Source organism: Mauremys mutica, chromosome 10 (assembly GCF_020497125.1).
Source record: "Mauremys mutica isolate MM-2020 ecotype Southern chromosome 10, ASM2049712v1, whole genome shotgun sequence".
Lineage (NCBI taxonomy): Eukaryota > Metazoa > Chordata > Testudines > Geoemydidae > Mauremys > Mauremys mutica.
In genome coordinates, this window is record NC_059081.1 from 31066278 (window position 1) to 31084533 (window position 18256).

At 45.9% G+C, this 18256-nt stretch overlaps 1 protein-coding gene across 1 annotated transcript in view; it reads left to right on the plus strand.

The window, feature by feature from the left end:
- Positions 1 to 400: 400 nt before the first annotated feature.
- The window catches only part of TANC1 (tetratricopeptide repeat, ankyrin repeat and coiled-coil containing 1), a 188309-nt gene continuing 170453 nt past the window's right edge, over positions 401 to 18256 (plus strand). The window contains exon 1 of the mRNA XM_044978309.1: positions 401 to 470. The gene's annotated coding sequence lies outside the window, so the exon portion shown is untranslated. The remainder of the gene's footprint in view (positions 471 to 18256) is intronic.

Consider the following 18256-nt stretch of genomic DNA (forward strand, 5'->3'; position numbering starts at 1 on the left):
AGCAAAAGCAGCCTGGCTGAGTCCCCCTCTCCTCCCGCTAGCGCTGCTAATCGCTCCCTTACGGGGCGCCTCTTTCCAAGCGGTAGTCACTTCGGGCTGTGAGGGGGCAGGACTCTGCTTGCAGACGGAGCCCCGCAGAGGGCATGAGGGGCTGCTCAGGGAGCTCACGGGCCCGGCCCAGCCCCGGCCCGGACGTGGGAGGCTGCAAGGCAGAGCATCGGGCGTACTTGGCGTAAGCTGGGTGCTATTCAGGAGCTCGCTCCCCTCCCCCAGCAGGAGTCTGTCCGTTCTGGGGAGGGAGGCGGCCGTAGGGAGACTGCGTAAGGCGGCGGCTGTTGTTGCCGCCTGCTTCCAATGAGCTCATCCCGCTGGCTGCCTGCGGAGGAGCCCGGCTCGGGACGCGCCGAGGGCCAGGCAGAGGCGCCCGGAGCGGGAGAGGGGCTGAGGAGACGGCCCCGCGGGGAAGGGCGGTAAGTGCCGGCCCCGCCGCGCGAGCGGTGCCCCTGGCCGCGGCGGGGTTTGCGGGGGCTGGGGGGGGGCTGGGAAGTGTGTGTGAAAGTTTCAGGCTGGGAATGTGCACGGGCATGTCCGTGCCGCTGGGAGCCCGGCTCCGCCGCTTCCTGCGCCGCCGCCGCCGCGGCCCCGGCCTGGGGCGGGGGAGGAGCTGCGAGGAGGAAACCGGAGGGGGCCGCTGGGGCTTTGCCGCTGGGCTCTCGGCTAACAGGTAACTTGGGGTGGAGGTGCTGAGCTCAGGCTCTGCTGAGCTGTAATGCCGGGCGCGGGCCTGGGGCGCTGGGCACTGGGCTGGGGCTGGCGCCTGGGCACTGGCATTGGAGGGGCGGGGCTGGGGGCTGGGGCTGGTGCCTGGGCACTGGCATTGGGGGGCGCTGGACTGGGGCTGGCGCCTGGGGGCTGGTCTGGGGCTGGCACCTGGGCACTGGGATTGGGGGCACTGGTCTGGGGCTGGCGCCTGGGGGCTGGGCTGGGGCTGGCACCTGGGCACTTGCATTGGGGGGGCTGGGCTGGGGCTGGCGCCTGGGCACTGGCATTGGAGGGGCGGGGCTGGCGCCTGGGGGCTGGTGCCTGGGGGCTGGGCTGGGGCTGGCGCCTGGTGGGGGGGCTGGGCTGGGGCTGGCGCCTGGGGGCTGGTGCCTGGGGGCTGGGGCTGGTGCCTGGGCACTGGCATTTGGGGGGGGCTGGGCTGGAGCTGGCGCCTGGGCACTGGCATTGGGGGGGCTGGGCTGGGGCTGGCGCCTGGGCACTGGCATTGGAGGGGCGGGGCTGGGGCTGGCGGCTGGGGCTGGGGGCTGGGGCTGGTGCCTGGGCACTGGCATTTGGGGGGGCTGGGCTGGAGCTGGCGCCTGGGCACTGGCATTGGGGGCGCTGGTCTGGGGCTGGCGCCTGGGGGCTGGGCTGGGGCTGGCACCTGGGCACTGGGATTGGGGGCACTGGTCTGGGGCTGGCGCCTGGGGGCTGGGCTGGGGCTGGCGCCTGGGGGGGCTGGGCTGGGGCTGGCGCCTGGGCACTGGCATTGGAGGGGCGGGGCTGGGGCTGGCGCCTCGGCATGGTATTGGAAGGAAGATTGTGGGTGTGGGCAGTGGCTGGCACCTGCACTTGGGATGGGTCATGCTGCGCTGGAGTTGGCATGTGGACATGGTATCCAAGGGGGGAGGTGGGCTGGCGGGCAGGCCTGGGCTCAGACTGGTGGGTGGACATAGTATGGGGGGCGGAGGTGTTCAGGCTGGCACATGAACAAAGTATCACTGCAGAAGATAGGTTGGCGCAGATCCCTGGACGTAGTACTGGTGGGAAGCTGGGGCTGGTACCTTTACCGTGTTTTTTTCTTTTTTGGGGAGGAGCCTGAGTTGGGGCTGACATGGGCACAGTTTGGGGGTTGGGGAAGGTCTGAGCTCTGCCTGGCATTTTGGCATAGGTGAGATATGGGAAAGGGAAAAGGAGGGCCATTGATGGAAATGGCCTTGCCTTTGCTCAGGCATTGCTGAGTGAGAAGGGAGGGCGGGGGGCAAAAAGCAGGTGCTGGTTGTAGCTTGGATTTGCAACTGGTGCAATGGAACAGTGATGTTAGGCAGCCTTGTCTCTTTCCAGACTGAAAGCTGGAGGCTCCTATTAATGCAGATTTTATAGAATCATCGTGTCCATGGATTTTACACACAAGGACATGGCCTACCCCTGTCTTTTGGTTCAGGATTTTTCTGATGTTTCTAGGAGTGGAGGATTCCATGAGAAGAAATAAAATCTACTTTCTGCTTAGCCTGGGAACTACTCTGAAATCAAGAAATCTTGATCTGATAATGCTTGCGCTGTTTTTAATTGATATTTGAGGGAGGGGTAGTTAAGAAGCTTACAAAATTACTTTGCATTTGTTTCATCAAGTATATACAGCAACTGCAGCCACATAGAAGGAATGGGCATATGCCACCATGTCATGTGACATGCTGCTGTCTTGCCTTATTGTCAAAAGATAAACTGAACTACCCAAAGGAGGATATGAAGCATTTCAGGTAGCATGGGGGAGAAGGCAGGACTTTCAGTTATTCACTTTTTGTGCATTAAGAGATGGTACTATCAGAGGTGGCTTTGTTGCCTGCATTTGTAAATCCATCCATCCATCTCATCATCTCATCCTAACTAAAAAGAATAAAAAGACATGTTAGCTGATGAGTTACTGTGCATTTGCGGCTCTCAACATAATCTGCCGTGAACTGAACGGCATGGCATGAAACCAAAACAATAGAAATCATAGTGGATTTGTTTCTTTGACATGTACTTCAAATAATTTTCTGTACCCTCATTGTAATGACTTAACACTTTTGATGTCAGTAACTGGCATAGAAAGAGTGAAATAATTCTCTGTGTGTGGTGGACGGAGAGAAATCTTTTTTTTTTTTTGTGAATAAGTGTACTTGGAAATAGAACACAGCTGAAAGATATAGTTCTTTGGGGAAGGGGCTAGGAAGAAGATAATCTGGATCATCTAATTTTTTTTATACTGATTTTGTTCCTGTCATGTGGCATCTGCCAAAGTGGCACTTCTGTAGTTTGCTTTGGAAGCTAACTATCCTGGTTGGCAAAGCAAGTGTGCTACTGCTTTACTACTGGTAAAGCTGAGATTTCTTTTTACAGAAAACTTGTATGGTTGGTAGGAGTGAAAGAATTTGCAAGTGACAGGAAGGTGCTCATTTATAGTATTTGAGTCCTTTACTCATCAAGACTATTTAAAGAGTCTTAAACTGGGTAATCACGTTGCATGTCAATTGTTTTTAAAGTTCCTGTCAGCCAAAATTTTTAGTGGCTATTCTCTTTAAATATATCATGATGGCTTTAATTTTAAAAGTATGTGGAAGTAAGGGAAATAAATGTGGTATCTTACATCCTTCAGAATTTCCTCCCAGTGTAGATTCTGATACATGGCTGCCAAAAATGAACCTATTCAGAGATTTCCTAATTGTTGTGATTTGACAATAGGTGATGGGGAAATAGTGCCATTATTACATTATGCTAGGAAAGCAAGTGAATAAATGTGAATAAGCTTTGGGTTAGCAGTGTAAACATACAGGTATGGCAGTGTATATGAGGTTTGTTCATCTGCATGCTATGATGTGCGAGCTGTCCAGCTTTCTTGGTTTAGCTAACCACTGGAATGTCCGAATGATAAATTACCGGGTATGTCCACTCTAGAGCCAAAACATATTTGGTTCATAGCCAAGCTTGCTCAGCTTCCCATAACAGCCTTTATAAAGAGACATTTTGTCTCTCCAACCACAGTCTTGTAGTTGGTGCCATGGCAACTTTGTGATCTGAGGGTATTATTTTAAAGACATCTGAGCAATCTTAACTGAACTGTTCACTTTTTCTTTAATTGAATTTCATATTATCAGGATTAATACTTTCCTTGGCAACAAAATATTAAACAACAACTCTTCAGACTCGCATCTCTATAAGAATATGATCATGACCTGTTGTTGTGACACCTATTAACACTGCTGGATGTTAAAATTTATGCCAATGGTAGTATTCTAAACACCTAATTTTGCTCTAAAGGTTTTCTTTTGGCTAAAAGATGGTATTCAGAGCCTCTATCTGACACTGATTTTTCTTTTATCTTCTAGAAAATGTGAGGAAAAGTCAGTTCAAATGTTAATTACGAGAGCATGCCCCTCCCAAAAAAACAAAATAGATAATGGATGGATTGGTTGTTTGGGGTGGTGATGGTTGTTTTTTTTGGGTATTGCTCTGAGTTCCTTTGCCTTAACATAAAGGTTGGCAAGCTATTTATCCTGCACACTATAGTAATTGGGTATACAAATACACATATATAGACTTTTACCTAACAAATGTCTAACTTTTTATATTTAAAGAAGTGTGCAGATACAGGAGGCATTGTCATGCTTCAGATTGTAGGCACTCAAAAGTAGTCATTGGGGCGAAGTATACCGCTAGTGTGTGGATGAAGAAAAGGAATGATGTGAAACAAGGACTAAATCACACCAACAGGTGGATGATTCTCAGAGACCATTTCATTTTTTATTTAACTACTCTTTTTGAAATAGCGGATTTAAAAAACTATCTGGGTACCAGGAATTGTAAACTCTGATCTCACCTCATGCCCTCTCCTAAAGAAGGGAGGTAGATAGAGGCATCAGTTTCCTAATACGCTCAAAAATCAACACATTCTGTCACACTGCCTAATTAACTTTAGGGTGCCTACTCTTTATTGTATTGCTTTTATTGCTCTTTTATTATTCTTTTTTAACATGATTGATCAAGCCTTTTATCACTGTAAATCAGAGAAATTTTGTAAGGAGACACTCCAACACTTGTACCTGGTTATAATATAATTCATGCTTGTATAGTGCTGAAACATACATCCAAGGATCTCAAAATGCTCTGTCAACATCGATAATTTAAGTCTCGCAACACCTCTTTTAGATATCTCTAATTTACATTGGATGAAACCAAGGGACATAGGCTAAGTGACTTGCCCAAGGTCACACAGTCTGGCAGAATCTAAAGTAGAACCCAGATTATCTTGACTCAAATTATTCATCAAAATACCATCTTTTCCCCTTGATCTCTACATCTTTGAATTTTATTGCAACACCTAAACTAACATCCTGCTTCTTGCTTTTCTGTCCAATGGCTGATCCTGAAAAATCTGCTTTTAATATATTTCAGGTTTTTCCACTGATCAAATGATACACATATTGGGGGCTTTTTAACTTGGTTTTTAAAAATTCCTTTTCATTGGACTAACACAGTTGCCACTTCTACATCTTAAACTGGGAAGTGTATCCAACTTATCTTAGTGTACATTTATACAACTTGATTTGATGGTATGCCATCAGCACTTTTTTACACTATCAGTATAAAATAAAATTCTGATATGGTTTAGCTAGCCAAATGCTGTACATTTCCACAAGGTAACTCTTTGTTTATTCAACTTTTAAAATACATGCTTGATAGTTAAAGTATTTTGGAAGTATGACACCAGTGTAGGTATATAAAATTATGAGTGATTTGGAGAAAGTGGATAAGGAAAAGTTATTTACTTATTCCTATAATACAAGAACTAGGGGTCACCAAATGAAATTAATAGGCAACAGGTTTAAAACAAATAAAAGGAAGTTCTTCTTCACACAGCGCACAGTCAACTTGTGGAACTCTTTACCTGAGGAGGTTGTGAAGGCTAGGTCTATAACAGCATTTAAAAGAGAACTGGATAAATTCATGGAGGTTAAGTCCATTAATGGCTATTAGCCACGATGGGTAAGGAATGCTGACCCTAGACTCTGTTTGTCAGAGGGTGGAAATGGATGGCAGGAGAGAGATCACTTGATCATTACCTGTTAGGTTCACTCCCTCTGGGGCACCTGGCTTGACCACTGTTGGTAGACAGGATACTGGGCTAGATGGACCTTTGGTCTGACCCAGTACGGCCGTTCTTATGTTCCTTAACTTCAAGTTGTGTGTGTGTGCGCACACGCATGCATGTGTGCAAGTTGTTATGGTTTCCTTGATTGTGCGTATGGCATTATGATAGATCTCTAAAAGTCACAATTTTGAAATGGGGGAGGAGAATGAGTTATAAAGAATGTTGCCATTTACTTTAAAATAGGCTTTTATGGAAAGCAGCAGCATTAAACTAATAGTGTGGGAAAATACATCAGCATTTAAAAATTCTAAGTGAAAGTATAACAAAATCTGAAGACCTTGTAAGGAGGGTTCCTGTCTCCCCCTCCCTCCCTCCGGCTTAAGTAAGTGGATCTACTCTTGTAGTTCAGTTGGTAGAGTACTTTTGTGCATGTAGTGGTGACTCAGGTTTTGCTTGCACCTCTGACTTCCTTCTGCAAAGTTCATTCATTCATTCTTTACATGTCTAATTAAACAAAGTGAACGCTGGTACTAGCTGCACATACTGGTATATAAAATACAACATCAGACAACATTGGGTGGTGATGGGGTAATCTTGCTATTTACTGCATCTCTTCAGGGGCGTAAATCTAATAGATTGCAAAGGAGAAAACAGGGTAGCCAGTAAGATGGATGTTTGTGTTGCTGTGTCTTGGTTAAATTTAGATCTTAAAGGAGAGAAGCTGGAACTTGTTAGTAACACAGGAAACGCCTTGAAAGAAAGTTTGTTTGTTTAGTGTGTGAATGTAAACTCTGCAGTTTTATGGCTGAAGGCAGACTATAGGGAGCCCTGATTACTTTAGCAAAGTTTTGAAACTTCTTGTGTTGTATTGGCTTCTAGTATTTAATATTTAATGCACTTAATTTAGTTTTAACAAACCATAGGTATTACATAAATTAAAACACTGACAGCTAATAGTTTTGAATTTGACTTAGCACTTAAACTGCAGAAGTCTTTAATTGCTGGAAAATCTGGAGACTGAGAGTTTGTCAGAATTACTTTAATTTTGCTTCATTTGGAAGAATTCTTTACAATGTGAACTAATCTAAAGACTTTGAATTGTGCCCTTACCTATTTCATTCACTTACAACAAGACAAATTTGTTTTTTATTGTAAGTGTGTTTTCTTTTTTGCTTTTAGGAGATGGGTCTGAAACAAAACTGTGAACACCTCCAAACTTCTGAGAAGTTAAGATCTGAATGATGCTTGAGCCCATCACTAGTTTCTACATATTCACAGGTTTTTTTTTTGGGTTTTTTTTTAAGTTGCTTGGAGAAGTTGATAGGTAGAGCTGGCTGAAACTTGGAATTCCCAGTTTGCAGTAAATTTTGAAATTTGGTTTTATTATGATTTGGGCTCAAGCTGGGTTCCCTCGGGCTTTCAGGTTCCTTGCTGCGGAGCTGGGACCCTGTCCCTGGGCAGTCTGCATTGCAGAGTTACCCCAGTCCCCAGCAGTCTGTCAGGTGAGCTGGCAGGAAACCAGTCAGGGTTCTGTCGGAAACCTGCTTGTGGTTCATTGGAAGTTCGTTGAATCCATTCTCTCTATGGGCTTGGCTACACTTACAAGTTGCAGCGCTGGGAGTTACAGCGCTGGTCATGCAGCTGTGGAAGGGCCAGCGCTGGAGTGTGGCCACACTGACAGCTACCAGCGCTGCAGTGTGGGCCCACTTGCAGCACTTTCCAGCGCTGTATTGAGAGGTGCATTGTGGGCAGCTATCCCACAGAGCACCTCGTCCCGTTTTGGCGCCGTTTTGGCGCTGAGTATTGTGGGAAGGGGAAGGAAGTGTGCGGGTCATTCCGCTTCCTGTTTGCCAGCGCCCCGTGGTGCATCGCTTCACATCCCAGCATTCACTCTTTCCAGCAGCGTTTGGCGCCATTGTGAGTGTATTTCTGTTACTCTCTGTGTGAATCGCGATTTCTGTGGCAAATGGAGCCCGATCTGCTGAGGACTCTGCTGATGAGTGTCACCAGCACAACACGTTTGGCAGTCCAGCTATTCCTTCAGCTCCAAAGTGACAGTGAGGATTCCGACGATGATATCAATATGGATTTTGCCTGCCGCGTGTGACACTAAAGTGCTTGCGGCATTTACGGAAATGCTCAGCACCGTTGAACGCCGCTTTTGGGCTCGGGAAACAAGCACTGAGTGGTGGGATCACATCGTCATGGAAGTCTGGGATGACGAGCAGTGGCTGCAGAACTTTCGTATGAGAAAAGCCACTTTCATGGGACTGTGTGCTGAGCTCGCCCCCACTCTGCGGCGCAAGGACACAAGATTGAGAGCTGCCCTGACGGTGGAAAAAAGCGAGTGGCTATTGCAATCTGGAAGCTGGCAACTCCAGACAGCTACCGGTCGGTCGGGAACCAGTTTGGTGTGGGAAAGTCGACCGTGGGAATCGTTTTTGATTGCAAGTTTGCAAGGCAATTAATCGCATCCTGCTAAGAAAGACCGTGGACTCTGGGGAGCGTGCAGGACATTGTGGATGGCTTTGCACACATGGGTTTCCCTAACTGTGGAGGGGCAATAGATGGGACGCATATTCCTATTCTGGCCCCCCCCCACCTGGCATCAGAGTACGTTAATCGGAAGGGGTATTTCTCTATGGTTCTCCAGGCGCTTGTGGATCACCGCGGGCGTTTCATTGACATTTACACAGGCTGGCCTGGAAAGGTGCATGATGCACGCATCTTTCGGAACAGTGGCCTGTTCAGGAAGATGCAGGCAGGGACTTTTTTCCCAGACAGGAAGATCACAGTAGGGGATGTCGAAATGCCCACTGTGATCCTTGGAGACCCCGCGTACCCGTTACTGCCTTGGCTCATGAAACCCTATACAGGGAAGCTTGACAGGAGCAAGGACCGGTTCAACTACAGGCTGAGCCGGTGCAGAATGACTGTGGAGTGTGCTTTTGGGCGTTTAAAAGCCCGCTGGCGTTGCTTGTATGGGAAGCTAGACTTGGGGGAAAGCAGCATCCCCGCGGTTATATGCGCTTTGCTGTACCCTCCATAATATTTGTGAAGGGAAGGGTGAAACATTCAGTGAGGCATGGACCACCGAGGTTCAAGTCCTGGAGGCTGAATATGCACAGCCAGAGAGCAGGGCTAATAGAGAGGCCCAGCACAGGGCTACAAGGATTAGGGATGCCTTGAGGGAAGAATTTGAGGCTGAAAGCCAACAATAATGTTTGCTGCCTTGCATGGGAGTGAATTGCACTGCTTACACTGTTATTCTATTATCCATAATAATAATATGATTTGTAGTGCCTCTTTCTTTACTGGGCTAAGGTATCTGTTCACTATCTGCTATAATAAAGACTGTTTTCAAAGCCAAGAATTGTTTTATTGAAAAGAAAAAAACTTCCTTGACAGACAGACAGACACACAACATTTCATGAACACAAGAGGGCAGGGGTGTGGGTTGGTGAACTGTACAGTCACAAGTTTGCATATGCCCTGTCTGGATTGCTGTTTAATGAATCCTGCACTTCAGGGTTCATATACTGCATGGTGATGGGGGTTGAATGCAGAGGGTAAGGGTGGTGGTAGGTATCAGGGCTGGTTGGGGAACATACAGGTGTTGGAGGCAGCTGGTGGTGGTAAGAACCTGGATGCTGGGGAAAGGTGGTTTGAGCTGACATTGGGGCACAAGGCACAAAGGACGGGGCGGCGGGTGGGGGAGGTAGCACGGTAGTGCTCTGCTTGCATGGCAACGAGTGACTCTATAGACTCCGCTTGGCGCTCCAGGATGCTTAGCAGCCTCTCCGCGGTTTTCCTCTGGGCCACTGCATTTCTCTTGCGGTGCCTGCTTTCTTTCTCTCGCCAATCCTTCAAGTCCTTACTCTCTCGAGCAGACTGATTAAGAACAGTTTTCAGCATGTCTTCTTTGCTCTTTCGGGGATTTTTTCTCAAATTTTGAAGCCTCTGTGATGTTGAACATCTGGGCAGTCCAGTAGTCAAGGTCACTGTAGAAACAGAAATGACAACATTTAACACGGGCAGCATTGTATCCACTATCTCCAGACATGAATTGTTACACTGAGGGAGTGAGTTCTTATTTAAGCATTCTTTTACCCACACGCATAACACTACAGAAGCCACGACATGGTGAGTGAGCAGTGCTTATATGGGGAGAAGTGGGGCTTGGGTGATAGAGGGGAGCTGGTTGCTTCGGGTAATCTGGAGTGCTAGAGGGTTTGAGTGAAATGAAGATGCAGATGCAGGGGTGATCTTATCTCCCTATCTCTTCACTAAAGAGTCTCCCAACATTTTTCACAGGACTTAATCCTGGAAGATGTTTCCCTACTGCGAGTCACTAGGGAACAGCGGGGGGGCTCTTTTAGAGCAATGTGGATTCCGCCCGGGACCCTATGCGGCTTGCCTGTGTTCAGAAATGGTCCCCCCCACCACTGGCAGAAGAGTGGCGCGGACGCGTCACCGTCACTGGGACAAGGGACACAGTGGCTCTGCCTATAAACCTGCGCAGGCATATTGCCCACGCTCTGGATGAAGCTTTTGCTGAGATAACTGAGGCAGATTACCGCGACGTGATAGACCACATCAACGGGCTATTCCACATCTAGAGGCTGGCATGCATGCATCCATAACCCCCCCTCCTCTCCAGAAACATTTCACCCAGAAAATAAAAGCCGCTTACCGGTAACACGCTCCTCTGCTTGTCCTTCTGCAACTGCTGGCTGCTGCGATTGGGTGCTTTCCTCCTGGCTTGAGAAGAGCTCCTGGCTGCATGCCTCCAGGGAATCTGCGGTTTCTTCCCCATTTACATGAGCTTCACTCGCGGTTTCCTGACCCCCCGACGCCTCCGCCTCCGCCGCCTGCTCCGACTCCTCCTCCCTGTCCCCCACCCTGCACAGAAGTCTCCATCGATATCCTGGGATTGGCAGTGGGGTCACCCCCAAGTATCTCATCCATCTCCCTGTAAAAACGGCAGGTCGTGGGAGCAGCTCCGGATCGTCGATTCCCCTCTCGGGCTTTGTAATAGGCACTCCGCAGCTCTTTAATTTTCACCCTGCATTGTACTGCGTCCCGATCATGGCCCCGATCCAGCATGGCCCTTGATATCTGCTCAAAGATATCGTAATTCCTACGGCCGGAGCGCAGCTGTGCCTGAACATATGCCTCACCCCAAACACTGATGAGGTCCTGCAATTCACCAGTGCTCCATGCTGGGGCTCGTTTGCCGCGTGGAGGCATGGTCACCTGTAACTGATTAAAACTGATTGCACTCCACACCTGGCTGCAGCAAACAGGAAGGAGATTTTTAAATTTCCCGGGGCATTTACAGGGCGGGTCACCTGAGGCAAGAGCAGTAGAGTGCAAACTGATGTGCAGAGTGGCTGAACAGGAATTCTGGGATACCTCCTTATTCCCTGGAGGACAGGTAAAGCGCTGGTGAGTGTCCACACCTGCTGGGCAGCGCTGGATCACCAGCGCTGCACTCCTTATACCCCTGCCGGGATGGGTTTTCAGCCAGCGCTGCAACCAGGGAGTTGCAGCGCTGGTTGTGCCCTGCAAGTGTGGACGGGGTGTTGTTGCAGCGCTGGAAAGCCTCCACCAGCGCTGCAACTTGTAAGTGTAGCCAAGCCCTATCTCTGTGACTGTTTCTAGTTTGAGAAATCAATGTTTTCCAGTGAAACCCTGGTTCATCAGAAAATTCCCAACCAGTGCTAGTGATAAATCCAATGTGTTCTGACTATTTTAAATTAAAATGGAAAAGGGATTATTGGAAACAGTTTGATACTTTTTGTGAAGAGTCACTCCATATGCACAGAACATTCTAAATGTGAAATTTGAAGAGGTGATGCTTTTTTTGTGGTTTGCACCAGAAATATCTATGTGATGAATCTCTCTAGTCTTGGAGCACCATTTCACACTTGGGCGAAACTCACTTTGAAGTCACTGTGGGAGTTTTTTCTTAGTAAGGACTGAGTTCCTAGACTCTTCTAAAACTTTAGCCAGCAATTAACATAAAATGAATATTAAAAAGTAAACGGGAGTGAGGGGAGAAACCACAACAGTTCGAACTGTTGATAATTTCTAATCAACTTTTATTACTATAAAGTAACCAAGGAAATTCTCAATGTCTCCTTCCTGTTCTGTAAAGTCCTTGCAAACATGAAAGAATTAGCTTTAAAAGTTGTATGTAAGGAGCAGTGAAAAGAAATTGGGGAAGGGCTTTTCTTTGGGCTGTACTGTAATGGTAGTTTGCAAAAATAAAACATGGAGACCGAGTAGAATTATATAATGCCTTTTTGCTCTAAAGCATAAATCATAACCACAAATGACAAAAATGGACTAATTTCATAACATTGGCATACATTAAGTATATAGTTTGGGAATATTGAGCTTAGGTTGTCCTTTCTTCTCTTCTCGTCTCTTCTCTTGTCCTTGTGGAGTGTAAACTACTGCCTGTGCTGCTATCACTGGACAGAACCTCTTATGTAATTTTGGCACTAGTATAAGTGTTAATACCCTTTAATGAGTAGCTAGAGCTCTTAAAGTGTTTTAGGTTTGGTCAGAGGAACTTGTCATATTTTGATTGTTAGAAGGAAGAAAATAAAAATTATGCACAAAGCCATGGCCGTAACGATATTGTGAGCCACACTTCAAGGCACAGATTCTGTGTTGTGCCTCCAGGAGGCACAGCACAACAGAAAGGGGGACAAAGGTGGCTTTAAAGTAAGCCACCTTTTTGTGCCAACTTGTTTCTGGGCGGTTGCAGGAACTCAGAATCTTCATAGCAGCTTGCACCATGGAAATGCTCCAACACACTCCTCCTGCTAGACTTCGCAAGAGGAGGCAGTGTAGAGATTATGGTGGCCCTGAGCTGTGCCTGCACTGGGGAAATTCTTCTCTTACCCCCTTGTAGTGCCTTTTCCGTTCCGTCTACTCCTGGAGTGGCACATGGGATTGAAACAGGGGAAAGAGGCTTCTTTGGGGGAGACTTTGTTTTATTAATTGGGTGCTCTTCTCTGGTTCTTCTCAGCAGTTTCATTTTCCATAACAGCTTCTGGCAGGTAGGTATATGATAAATCTAAAGACTGCATCTTTCTGTCTGGCAGAAATGACAAGGAGCTCTTTCTTCATCTTGTTGGTGGAAGTGGGAAGAGGGGATGCTTTCTCATATCTTGCCTGCTATGGCAGCTTTTTTGCGGGCAAGGAGGGAGGGATCCATCCTGCCCCTGCTTCATTTAATAGCTTTACCTAGGAGGAGAATTAAATTGATGTGATTTGTGTCAGCTTCTCTGTTACCCAGAGGGTTCTGAATAGTAAGGAAACTAACCAGAATCTTGTTAATTTCACTCTGATGCTGCATCTCTTCCTTTTTAAATTACTGAATGCTCAATTTACATTGGTCACTAAAATGAGGCAGCACATTTGACACATCCTATAGGAATCTGATAGATTCCCCCCCCCCCATCCCCCAATGCACAGTTGACTAGATGTGTGCTGGGTTATTTTACCTACCTCTAAGGATCAGGGATGGCCAGGGCTGGAGACAAGACATTGCATGGCGAAGACCCCTGCTCTGAGGCAGTAAAAAAAAATATATATATTTCTCAGGTGTTTGGCTGGCGTGTCTTGATCCTATGCTCAGGATCAAACTGATCACCAAATTTGGTGTCAAGATGGAATTTTTCTCCCAGGTCAAACTGGCAGGGATGTTGGGGGTTTTTCACCTTCCTCTTCAGCATGAGGAGTGCATTACTAGATAGGATCAAGTGGCGATATCTTGCCTTCTCAATTCCTTGCCATTGCAGGAGCCTCAGGCATTCATGGCACCTTGGTCTCTTCTCTTCTGTGCCTGTGGCACACAACTCAGGGTATGTCTATGCTAGAGCTGGAAGGTGTAAATGTATCTGAAGGAGACATATCCACACAAACTCTAAATGAGTTAGCGTGCTAAAAATAGAAGTGTAGCTACTGTGGTGTGAACAGTGGGAGGGGCTGCCACTCAAGTACAGTCCCATCGGAGTCCATAGGGTGGCTAGTTCCTCCTGCTGCTTGTGCCAACATCACCACATTTCTATTTTTAGCACACTAGCTGAATCAGAGCAGAGTCTTGAACTGGACGTCCAGGTCTAATGTAGACATACCCTCAGACGCCTGAGGGCTGAAATTCTTTAGGCCGTGTCTATACTATGCTGTTTATGTTGGCATAGCTATGCCAGCATAGCCCCCTAGTGTAAATGATGTGTATGCTGACAGAAAGCGTTCTTCTGCTGACATAGTTATACCACCTCCCTAAATGTCATTAGCTAAGATGACAAGCACTCTTCGGACGGTTCTGCCTACACAACTATGTCGCCTAAGGGGTATGAATTTTTTACATTCCTTCTTGACATAGTTATGCCAGCGCAACTTTGTAGTGTAGACCAGTCCTTAGTCTAATCCAAATTATTCTACTTAATGTACTCAAATTTAATGGCCTGTGATATACAGGTCAGACTGTCATCAGGGGTGCCCAACCTATGCTCACGGCTCTGTACACAGCCCACCAGAGTGTTTCATAAGGCCCGCAGCCTGCTTAGTTACAATATACTAAAGGCCAGTTCATTCGCATTTTGACACTGTATTTGCATTATTTTAGTTTATGCAAGTGTGTAAATAGGTTGTTTCTTTGTACAGTACCATCTGTCTAAATACATACGAAACAAACTGAACTTAAAATATAAATCAATACAGGTGATTTTAAATCTTTTTAAAATATGTGGAATCAGTTTGGCTCACATAAGATTGTGCTTAGGTTATATGTCCTTTCTGTGTAATAAAGTTGGGCACCACTGATTTTTATCCAATGATCCCTTCTGGCTTAAACTCTATAAAATCTGGCTTGCAGACATTGATTTCAAGGGGTTGATAGTCCATCCACTGAAAGTTGCTGGACAAATCTAAAACTTAGATAAAAAGTGGGCTTGCCAGATATTCCATTTTCTGGTATGTACATGTTAGTTTTTCTCCTCAAGCCGTTTCTGGACATTACACTTGTATTTATGTCACCAATTTCAAATATGTTATTCATGTCCTGCAGGAGAGGAAAAATAATTGAAACACATGTATAGCTTTACTAATGTGAGTAATTTCACTGACTTCACTTGCTCACTTACGGAAATAGTGTTCCATACTTAAAAGTTGCAGCTCAGAGGTTGGATTTTAAGATCTTTGGGGCTTATACTGTGTCTTTCTAAGTGTTTGTACAGTGCTTAGTATAGTATAATATGGCCTCTGAATGCCAACTCATTATAAATTATTAAATAATTACAGTGAAGAGAGCTGGAAGTCAAATGGACTGGGAAGAACAGTATATTAGAACTTTCCTTCTTAAATTACACTATTGAGGTGGATATTTAAGTCTCTCCCAAAATATAAAATCAGACTATTTTGCCCCTTCCCACCTCTGCACTATTGTAAAAGGTACTTAATAACATATAATTAGAACAATAAATCAGTAACAAATATGTATGCACTGTATCTGAAATATTATTGCTCACAAAAAACTTTGTTAAAGTAGAATTAAGCAGTACCCATTGCTTCCCATACCCTTCTAGAATGTGTAACTACAAATTCAAATATTAAAAACCCAGGAAAAGCCAAGTTAAGGTCTCTGTGCATCTCCTCAAAGGATGATAAGGATTAAAAAAAAAAATCACACGTTTAGGAAGTGAATAACAGATGCTTTTGCAAACACTTTACAAACTTTTGAGTTCAGTGGAACTGTGCTTATTTGCTTATGTACGCTGGTAGAGGATCTAGCCCAGTGTGTTTGAGCACTTCATTGCCTCTTACTCCCTGGTTTTATGGCCAGTTAAGAGTTGCAATTTTCCCTTTTTAGCATCTGTTGCGAATAGATCCATTTAGGCAATTGCGTTTTGTGAAGGTAATAGTTCTATCCATGTTCCATTTCTAATGTAAATTCTGGAATTTGGTTGTATGCTTCTATATTAATCATAAGAACCTGAATGAGTGTGAGTAGTTTTGCCTTGATGACTTTTGTAGTTGATATCTTATATTCTCAATTATTGGAGGCAGGATGGGGGTGTAAATCTTATCCTAATCAGGTGTCTAAGAATATTTGAATCAGTGTGTTTGAATTACGAGAACCAGGTTATATTTTTGAAAGCCAAATTTAAAATCAACTTAAGTATTTAACAAAAAATGTATATGATGTTTTGTTTCTAGGAATTAGAAGTAGGAAGAGCTTATGCAATAGACTTTTTGTGGCGCTTGACAAGGGCCAATGTAATTCCATATTGGCACTTTTAGTTAGCATGCTTCTACACTGGGTTCCAGCAAGTGCAACAGCAGGCTTGCTGCTTAAAGGATACAAAAGGGCTGTCCTATGACTGCTTGGAAAATAGGCCAACTCCAAGATCAGGTTATGGAGTAGATTGGTGCCAGCTGAAGAATTTTACCCATAAAACTCATTGAGCAAAGATGACTAGAATGGAAGATAGATTGGAGGCAGATAATTGTGAACAGTCATAGGAAGAAATTGAAGATAATCATGGAAACTGGGAGCCTAGATGAAGAACAGAAACTCAAATCTAGGAAAGATTGAAATGGTGCTAAATGAAAAATGTAAATGCTTTGAGGTGCTTGCAGCCATCATCGTTTTAGCCTCAGTCAAGGTTATATGCTTGACAATAATTGAGATGCTGTGTAGCCTTACCAGATCCATCACTGATCCTGAAAAATCAAATAGCAATGATCACAAAAAAGCCACCTTCCAGCTCCAGATTCCTTTCACATGAGGCTCTGGCCACAGTACTTCCAGAACTTTATCACCACTTATGGTGGGTTTCTGCAACTCTCAGGCTAGACTGCAGTAGCCTGTCTAAGGAGGTGAAGCTGAAGGGACTATAACATGCTAGTGTTCCATAACCTGCATTTCCTTCCTCTGCAGATTCAGTTTAGAGTTGTGGTACCATTTTAAAATCCCTCAATGGGGTAGTTCTACATTATTTCAAAGATTTTTTTTCTCCTTCGGGGACCCACCGTGGCAACTGTGGTCATCTGGCTTGCTGTTTGTTTAGATCCAGACTCACCTATGGAGTTTCAGGACTCCCATGTCTGAAGACTCCTCCCCCAGCCTAAGGGGAGGAGTGACTGAACCCAGGGCCCATATGATTTTGGGGGACAATTAATAACAAAACAGGGACAGGAGTGAGGTCATAGAGCCATAAGCAGGGAACCAGAGGGGCACACCAAGCAGAGAACCCTGGACAATGTCCACTGCTCCTCAAAGGTATCTAAGGAGCCAGCGGACGCGGCCCAGAGGAACTCTGACTGGATGTGTGATTGAAAGGAGGAACAGAAATAGGTCCCACAGTCGCAGAGCACCATCCCTGTCCAGTATCCTGGTTTTATAGATGGCCAATGCCAGGAGGAGGTTGATGAGGAGGTCTCGCGATTTTGTGGGGCCACAGGGTGTGCGTAGATCAGGAGGTGCTGGGGAAAGTGCAGCCAGAACGTTAGGAGAAGGTTCTGGAGGAGCCGGAATAGAGGCTGCCACCTGGCGCACTGCAGGTAAATGTGTGCCAAGGTCTCCCTGAGGCCACAGAAGGGGCAGGTATCGGGGAGATGGATGAACTGTGCCAAATACATTACTGTGCTCATGGCTCCATGAAGGAGCCGCCAGCTGATATCCCCAGTGGGCTGTGACACCCATGTAGAATACAGACTGGCCCACTGGGGTCCCTCACCCTCAACACATGGTAGAAGGGCCTGCTACTTGGTGTCAGGGCGGGACATGAGACTCAAGCGAGAAAATAGTAGAGTCTTCTCAACTGCATACTTCTGGAACAGACTACTGTTGTTGTCTTCAGGACATACTGTAAGACTCATCATCTTGTCATAGCATTCCTCAAAGAGTCAAAGGACAAGAAAATCTGTCATAGTGCTAAGTAACAGTTCATGAATAAAAATGGAAGCAGGACAGAAATGACTTGCTCCAGGTTAACTCCCTATGGTTACTTGTAGAGCAGGACACAACCTGCTGTGCTTTTATAGTTCTGCATAGGGGTTTGAAACTGCAGTGCTAACCACTTTAGAAATAAAGAAATGCAAGGAAGAAAAAAAATACACACTTTAGAAATGGAAAATTCTATTGTATTTCCCTCTCAGAAAGGGGTGAACTGAAAAAAGAGATATTGAGTGTCCAATTCAGTCTCTGCCTTCTGTGTTGACTGAGGAGCGCCGTGGGTTGATGACTTGAGACAGATTATGCATGGTGCATACCAGCAGTCTACTAAATACAGCACAGTTTTTATTTCTGGAAAATGATTTCTTCACATGTACACTTCCCGC